Here is a 6,313-nt window from a genome sequence, read left to right as displayed (position 1 = left end):
GCAGCCTCTGGCAAGAATCCAACAATGTTTTATTCTTATTTTTGAGACGGGGTCTCTGTCACCCAGGTTGGAGTGCAGTGGTACGATCACAGCTCATTGCAGCCTCTGCCTTCTGGGCTCACATGATCCTCCCACCTCAGCACCCCCAAGCAGCTGGGACTACAGGCATGTGCCACCACACCTGGCCAATTTTGTAGTTTTTGTAAACACGAGGTTTTGCCATGTTGCCCAGGTTGGTTTGAACTCTTGGGCTCAAATGACCCACCCATTTCAACCTCCCAGTGTTGGAATTACAAGCATGAGCCACCATGCCCAAGCTATGCTTTCTTATTCTAGGGTCCTGCGTGTTCTTGTTTCTATTTCTAGTTTTTCAAAATATTGTTTGGTTATGTATTCCAGCATTGGCATCATACCTGACCTGACATCTATTTCCTCCTCCATATCAGGCACAGGGCTGGGGCTTGGGATATGAGTGTAAAAGCGAAGACAAGAATCCTCCCCTCATAACAAACTCCTCCAGCGTTGTTGCATGGAGAAGGAAATAGACAAGGGCATGGGAGGCCTACTGTAAAAACTGCCAAAAAATGTGAAAAACCCCCTCCCCACACATTTGTGCCAACAAAACCTGTTAAAGCTCTGGCATGAGGGAGGTAGGTCCACCCAATGCTCCCATCATCTCAGGGCCCGGCTCACCCCCCCCGGCCTTCCTGAGGTCTGTCCCTTGGTGCTGAGGCCTTGCCCCAACTAGGGAAAGTGCCTGTGGTCAGACTTCCAGTTTCTGGCCCACCACAGAAGGAGCCTGGAAGTCATCACTTGGTCCTAACAACAAGTAAAAAGCTGAATAGACTGAAAAAACCAACAACTCTTCTTAGATCCAGAGAAATGAGGTCACAGGGCAAACCACTGCCTCCCAAGTATGAGAGGCAGATAGGCAGACACAAAGAATCATGACTTACCAGAGCAGAAACTCACGGGCACCAAAGCCACAGCAGGAAGACAAAACAGTAACTGAAGAATTGCTGGAGGCTCCCTGTAGACGAGTCTGAGAGTTGAAATCTCCAGGGGGCCTCAGTCATAGGAGGCCCTACACTGTAATGCATTTCACCTCCAGCTCTACCAGGTTCTCAGTGAAGATCGCAGAATAATCCCCTCCTAATTACAGTAGGGGGAGGGGAAACGTAGCCGTTTTGAAACACACACGTTCTGCTTTTCACCCGGCCTGTCCTCAAGAAAAACTACTTTACCGGAGGCTAAATGACCTGGGGGAAGAGAAAATACCCACCTCCGGCCCCCTCTAGCCCTCCTGTCCCACCTATGAGTGGGAAGAAACTGAAAACCTGTGGTAATTCATGGCCCAAGGGCACAGGCTCACTAAAAGTCTGAGACCTGGGCTGGTCCCAGTGGCTCACAACTGTAATCCCAGCAATTTGGGAGGCCGAGGCGGGCGGATCATGAGATCAGGAGATCGAGACCATCCTGGCTAACACGGTGAAACCCCGTCTCTACTAAAAATACAAAATATTAGCCGGGCGTGGTGGCGGGCGCCTGTAGTCCCAGCTACTCGGAGAGGCTGAGGTAGGAGAATGGCGTGAACCCGGGAGGCGGAGCTTGCAGTGAGCCGAGATTGCGCCACTGCACTCCAGCCTGGGCGACAGAGCGAGAATCGGTCTCAAAAAAAAAAAAAAAAAAAACAAAAATTAGCCAGGCATGGTTGCACATGCCTGTAGTCCCAGATACTCGGGAGGCTGAGGCAGGAGAATCACGAACTCACGGCCTCCCATTCCCCAAGCAGCTTCTCCTGCACGTCCCCTCTCAGAAAATCGTGCCAGCGCATCCCTGCTGTTCCACTCCCATGCCCACTGTCAACGCCAGACGGTTCCGCTGCCACTGTCACGTCTCTCTCCGGTCGCCGCTACACCCTCTCTCGGGACCCCCATGTCCACTTACACTACCACATCCGGCGTGAACACTGCCTTTCCTTGTTTCTTTCTTTTCTCTCTTTCGACACAGCGTCTTGCTGTGTCTCCCAGGCTGGAATCCAGTGCTGCAATCATAGCTCAGTGCAGTAGCCATTCTCACGCCTCAGCCTTCCAAGTGCTGAAACTTCCTTTTCTTGTGCGCTCATACCCATTACCAAGCTCAAAGGGACGCACGGAAGAAGTTCAGAATTCTCATGAGTAATAAAATACCGCCGTGTGACCTGACTAATTATGATGGCAGAGAACATTTAAGCCGGTTTCCGTAGTGTAGTGGTTATCACGTTCGCCTCACACGCGAAAGGTCCCCGGTTCGAAACCGGGCGGAAACAGTTCTACTTTTCACTTCATTGCTTCAAATTTATTACACTGAAGACTGTCCTAGAACACCCACCGCTATCACCACCCGGTTAAGGAGAAAAGGCTATCAAGGGTATTTATACCGTTGCCTTTCCGCCGCAATCATTGGCACCTGGGAAGAACTGAACCCACCTCACTTGCTGTTGACACCAGCGCGACGAACTCCCCACAAAGCCCGTCCAGTGGATGGATGCACAATGCCAAATGGAATTCCCGATGCCCAGAAAGCGTGGGGCCCAAGGCGAGTTCCTCCTTTTGTAACCCGTGAAGAGACAAAAATGGGGGACGGGGCTGTGGACTGAAGGACGGACGGACCCCGCGGGCCGTGGTTCTCCCCCGAGGCGCGCCCTGTGCGCTGCTGCCTGTGGAGTGCGGCGCGGCGGCTGCAGGACTACGCGGCCGCCCGGCTGACGGGTCTGCCCTGGTTTATTTCTTTTTATCTTTCTTCAAAGTGAGAGTGTAGGAGGCTTCCCCTCCTCTCACGCCGCCTCCCCAAAGAGGGCCGGCGCAGGTGACTTTCTGAGTGGCCCCCAAAGCAAATCCCGAGGCCTGCGCTTCGCCAATCGTCTCTGCCAGGGCGCTGGTGGAGCCGTTTCCCAGCCGGTGCCTCTGGCCCAGCGAATCCTGCTGGAAGGCGGTGGTTCTGGGATGCCCTGTGGATTCGCCCTAACGCCTTGTTGTCTGAGGGACCCTAGGGATGTATAACGAAGGAAAACGTGTGAATGCCTTCCAGGACAAAGGTAGCGTGGCCGAGCGGTCTAAGGCGCTGGATTAAGGCTCCAGTCTCTCCGGAGGCGTGGGTTCGAATCCCACCGCTGCCAGCTTATTGTGATTTCTTCTTTTTGTCCCGTCATGAGTTACAAAAGGAGGATTCGTTGGAACTCGCCTTGGGCCACACCCTGGATTGGGGATTCCATTTGGCAGCGCGCAGCGTCCAATGGACGGGCTTTGTGCGGAGTTTGTGGGAGCCGGCTCCATTGTCCACAGCAAGTGAGGTGGGTTCAGTTCTCCCTAGGTGCCAATGGTTGAAGGCAGGAAGGCAACGGAATAGATAACCCTCTTCCTCCTTAACAAGTTGGAGGTAGCGGGTGGGGTGTTTAGGACTAGTCTTCAGTGTAATAAATTTGAACCAATGACGTGAAAAGTAAAGTTGCTTCCCGCCCCGGTTTCGAACCGGGGACCTTTCGCGTGTTAGGCGAACGTGATAACCACTACACTACGGAAACCTTGCTTGGGTCCTCTTGTGCCATCACAATGAGCCACCACACAGGGCCGATTTATTTCTCATGGTAATATTCTGAAGCTTCCTCCTATGCGTCCCTTTTGAGCTTGACTTAATGGGACATGAGCACACAAGAAAAGGACGTTCAGCACTTGGAAGGCTGAGACGGATGGACGGCTGGAGCCCAGGAGGTCGAGGCTGCACTATGATTGCGCCGCTGCACTCCAGCCTGGAAGACAGAACAAGACCCTGTCTGGAAAGAAGAAAGACAGAAAAGAAAAGAGAGAGAGAGAGAAACAAGAAAAGGAAGTTTTCATGCCCAATGTGGTGGCAGAAGTGGGCATGGGAGTCCTGGAGAGAGGATGTGGCGGCGACCGCATAGAGAGGTGATGGTGGCAGTCGCGCTGTCTGGGTTCACATGGGCTTGCGTTTGAACAGCAGGGGAGCGCTGGCAGCGTTTTCTGAGAGAGGGACATTCGGGAGAAGGTGGAGGCCATGAGTTTGGTGTGGAGCTGGAGTGGTGGGCCTGGAGAAATTGAATGGAAATGCCAGAGTAAGTAGTCTCTTCCATTAGATGAAATACTATTTTTATTGTTCCATTATTTGCAAGAACTCAGATTATGTTAAGCAGCCACTGCTGTTGGACATTTAGATTACTTTCCCTCCCATCACCAATGTGCAAGCCGTATGGGAGCCACCATTCTGTCAATGTTTCGGTACTGTCCATTTATTTAATTTTTTTAACTTCTAGCCATTCTTGTGGCTCTTATGGTTTACATTTGCATTTAGCTGATGAGGAAATGATCATGAGCACGTGTTTAGGGACCATTTTGTTTATCTTCCTTTGTGAAGTATATCTTTAAATATCTTGTCCATTAAAAGCAAGCACAAACAAACAAAAAAACCAACAAACAAACGCAAAGAACTGGCCTGCCGCAGTGACTCACACCTGTAATCCCAGCACTTTGAGGGCCGAGGCCAGCAGACCACTTGAGCCCATGAGTTTGAGACCAGCCTGGGCAACATGATGAAACCCCATCTCTACAAAAAAATACAAAAATCAGTCCGGCGTTGTTGGTGCACACCTATAGTCCCAGTTACTCGGAAGGCTGAGGTGGGAGGATTGCTTGAGCCCAGGAGATTGACCCTGCAGTAAGCAGAGACCTCGCTACCGCACTCCAGCCGGGCAACAGAGCAAGACCCTGTTTAAAAAAAAAATTGAAAGAAAGTCCAAGTGCGGTGGCTATGCTGCAATCCCAGCAGTTTTGGGAGGCTGAGGCGGATGTGCCGGTGGCTCACGCCTGCAATCCCAGCAGTTTGGCAAAAACTAGTTGGGCATGGTGGCCACGGGCCTGTGGTCTCAGCTACTTGGGAGGCTGAGGCAGGAGAATTGCTTGAACCAGAGAGATGGAGTTGCAGTGAGCCGAGATCCCGCCACTGCACTCCAGCCTGGGCGACAGAGCAAGACTCCGTCTCAAAAAAAAAAAAAAAAAAAAAATCTAAGGCGAGAAAAGCTTCTGTTGACGGGCGCTCGGGCTGCAGGAGGTCGTGGTGTTGAATGTGCTGGCCTTCTCAGGGGCCGCCTGGGCGGGTCAGCTCCTGCCTGGCTGTCAAGGTGCGAGTTACACACCCTGGGGGTGGCAGTTCCTCGTCTGTAAATGCGGTAGAGCAGCGCCTTTCTTCCAGGTGGGTGACGAGGGTTGAGCAGTTAACACACGCACTAGCACTAGGTAAGGCTGAAGAACACTCCTGAATCTACAGCTGTGCCAAGGCAGCTCATTCCAGGCCCAGGGGACACGGCACGAAGGAAACAAAACGGACGGATCCTGTCCCCAGAGGGGAAGGTGGGGGGTGAGGAACAAGGGAAGACCAGGGCCAGGCGGACAACGGTGGACGGCACTGGCGATGGAGAGGGGCCTCCGCCCGGGGAGACGTGGAAGAGCGGCGCGAGGGCACGGGGCTGCAAGGGAAAGGGGGTGCGGGGCTGCAGGGGCCGAGCGGGAGCTGGGGGAGGCCCGTACGTACCCCAGCACGGCAGGAGGGAGACAATCCTGGATAATGGGCCCGTTTGCCGCAGCCCTCGGCTTCTGGTTTGTGTTCAGGAAGAGCCCGCGCTCAGCCCCATCTCAGCGACTCCCAGGAGCGAGCCAGGTCGCGCTGGACCCTTCCTAGTCCTTGGCTCCCGCCTTGGGAGCAGCGGCCTCGGCCCGCCTTCCCAGGGCCCGCTCCTCCTCCAGGGCTCGTTAACCGGAAAGTTTCCAAAGACGTTCAAGGAACCGCCTCTGGGCTGCCGCGGAGCGGGGAACATCCCTTGGGAACGCAGGGCGTCCCCTGGGTCGCTCCCAGGAACTTCCCGAGCCTGTGAATCCGCTCGTGGGGATCCCCAGGCCGACGCCGGCAGCTCACTCGCTGCTCGCCGGGAGACGACCTGGAGCCTCGGCTGCGCCGAAGCCAGGGGTCCCCTGCACCTTCTTGCAATGGCTCCAGGATACCGCTAGGCGCGCCTGACGCAGAGCGGCGCCCGCTGTCACCTCGCAGGAGCGGGAACTGTCTTTTCTGCTGGACCTCTCCTCTGCCAGGGGTGGCGGTGGTACCGTCGCCCTAGTACCCCTACGCAGCCCTAACGCCGCCTCCCTGGATGGGTCAGCTATTGGGGAGCATCTCTCAGGACTGGTCTGAGCACAGAGAGAGCCTGCGTGCTCCTTGGTTTCCCGAAACCCACCTGAATGTAACTCTGTGTCCTGGATAGGGTGAC

The 6,313-nt window shown here is 54.4% G+C and overlaps 3 non-coding genes across 3 annotated transcripts; 2 read left to right on the top strand and 1 right to left on the bottom strand.

Annotated features, from left to right (window-relative positions):
* The first annotated feature begins 2,235 nt into the window (after positions 1-2,235).
* Positions 2,236-2,308, top strand: TRNAV-CAC. Its single transcript has one exon. It is a non-coding gene; the product is annotated as a tRNA-Val (tRNA).
* A 767-nt stretch (positions 2,309-3,075) lies between these two features.
* TRNAL-AAG lies at positions 3,076-3,157 on the top strand. Its single transcript has one exon. It is a non-coding gene; the product is annotated as a tRNA-Leu (tRNA).
* A 330-nt stretch (positions 3,158-3,487) lies between these two features.
* TRNAV-AAC lies at positions 3,488-3,562 on the bottom strand. Its single transcript has one exon. It is a non-coding gene; the product is annotated as a tRNA-Val (tRNA).
* Between the last annotated feature and the right edge of the window lie 2,751 nt (positions 3,563-6,313).

Source organism: Nomascus leucogenys, unplaced genomic scaffold (assembly GCF_006542625.1).
Source record: "Nomascus leucogenys isolate Asia unplaced genomic scaffold, Asia_NLE_v1 002328F_9826_qpd_obj, whole genome shotgun sequence".
In the NCBI taxonomy this organism is placed as follows: domain Eukaryota; kingdom Metazoa; phylum Chordata; class Mammalia; order Primates; family Hylobatidae; genus Nomascus; species Nomascus leucogenys.
The sequence above is the reverse complement of the archived record's forward strand: the minus strand, read 5'-3'. Positions and strand labels throughout refer to the sequence as shown.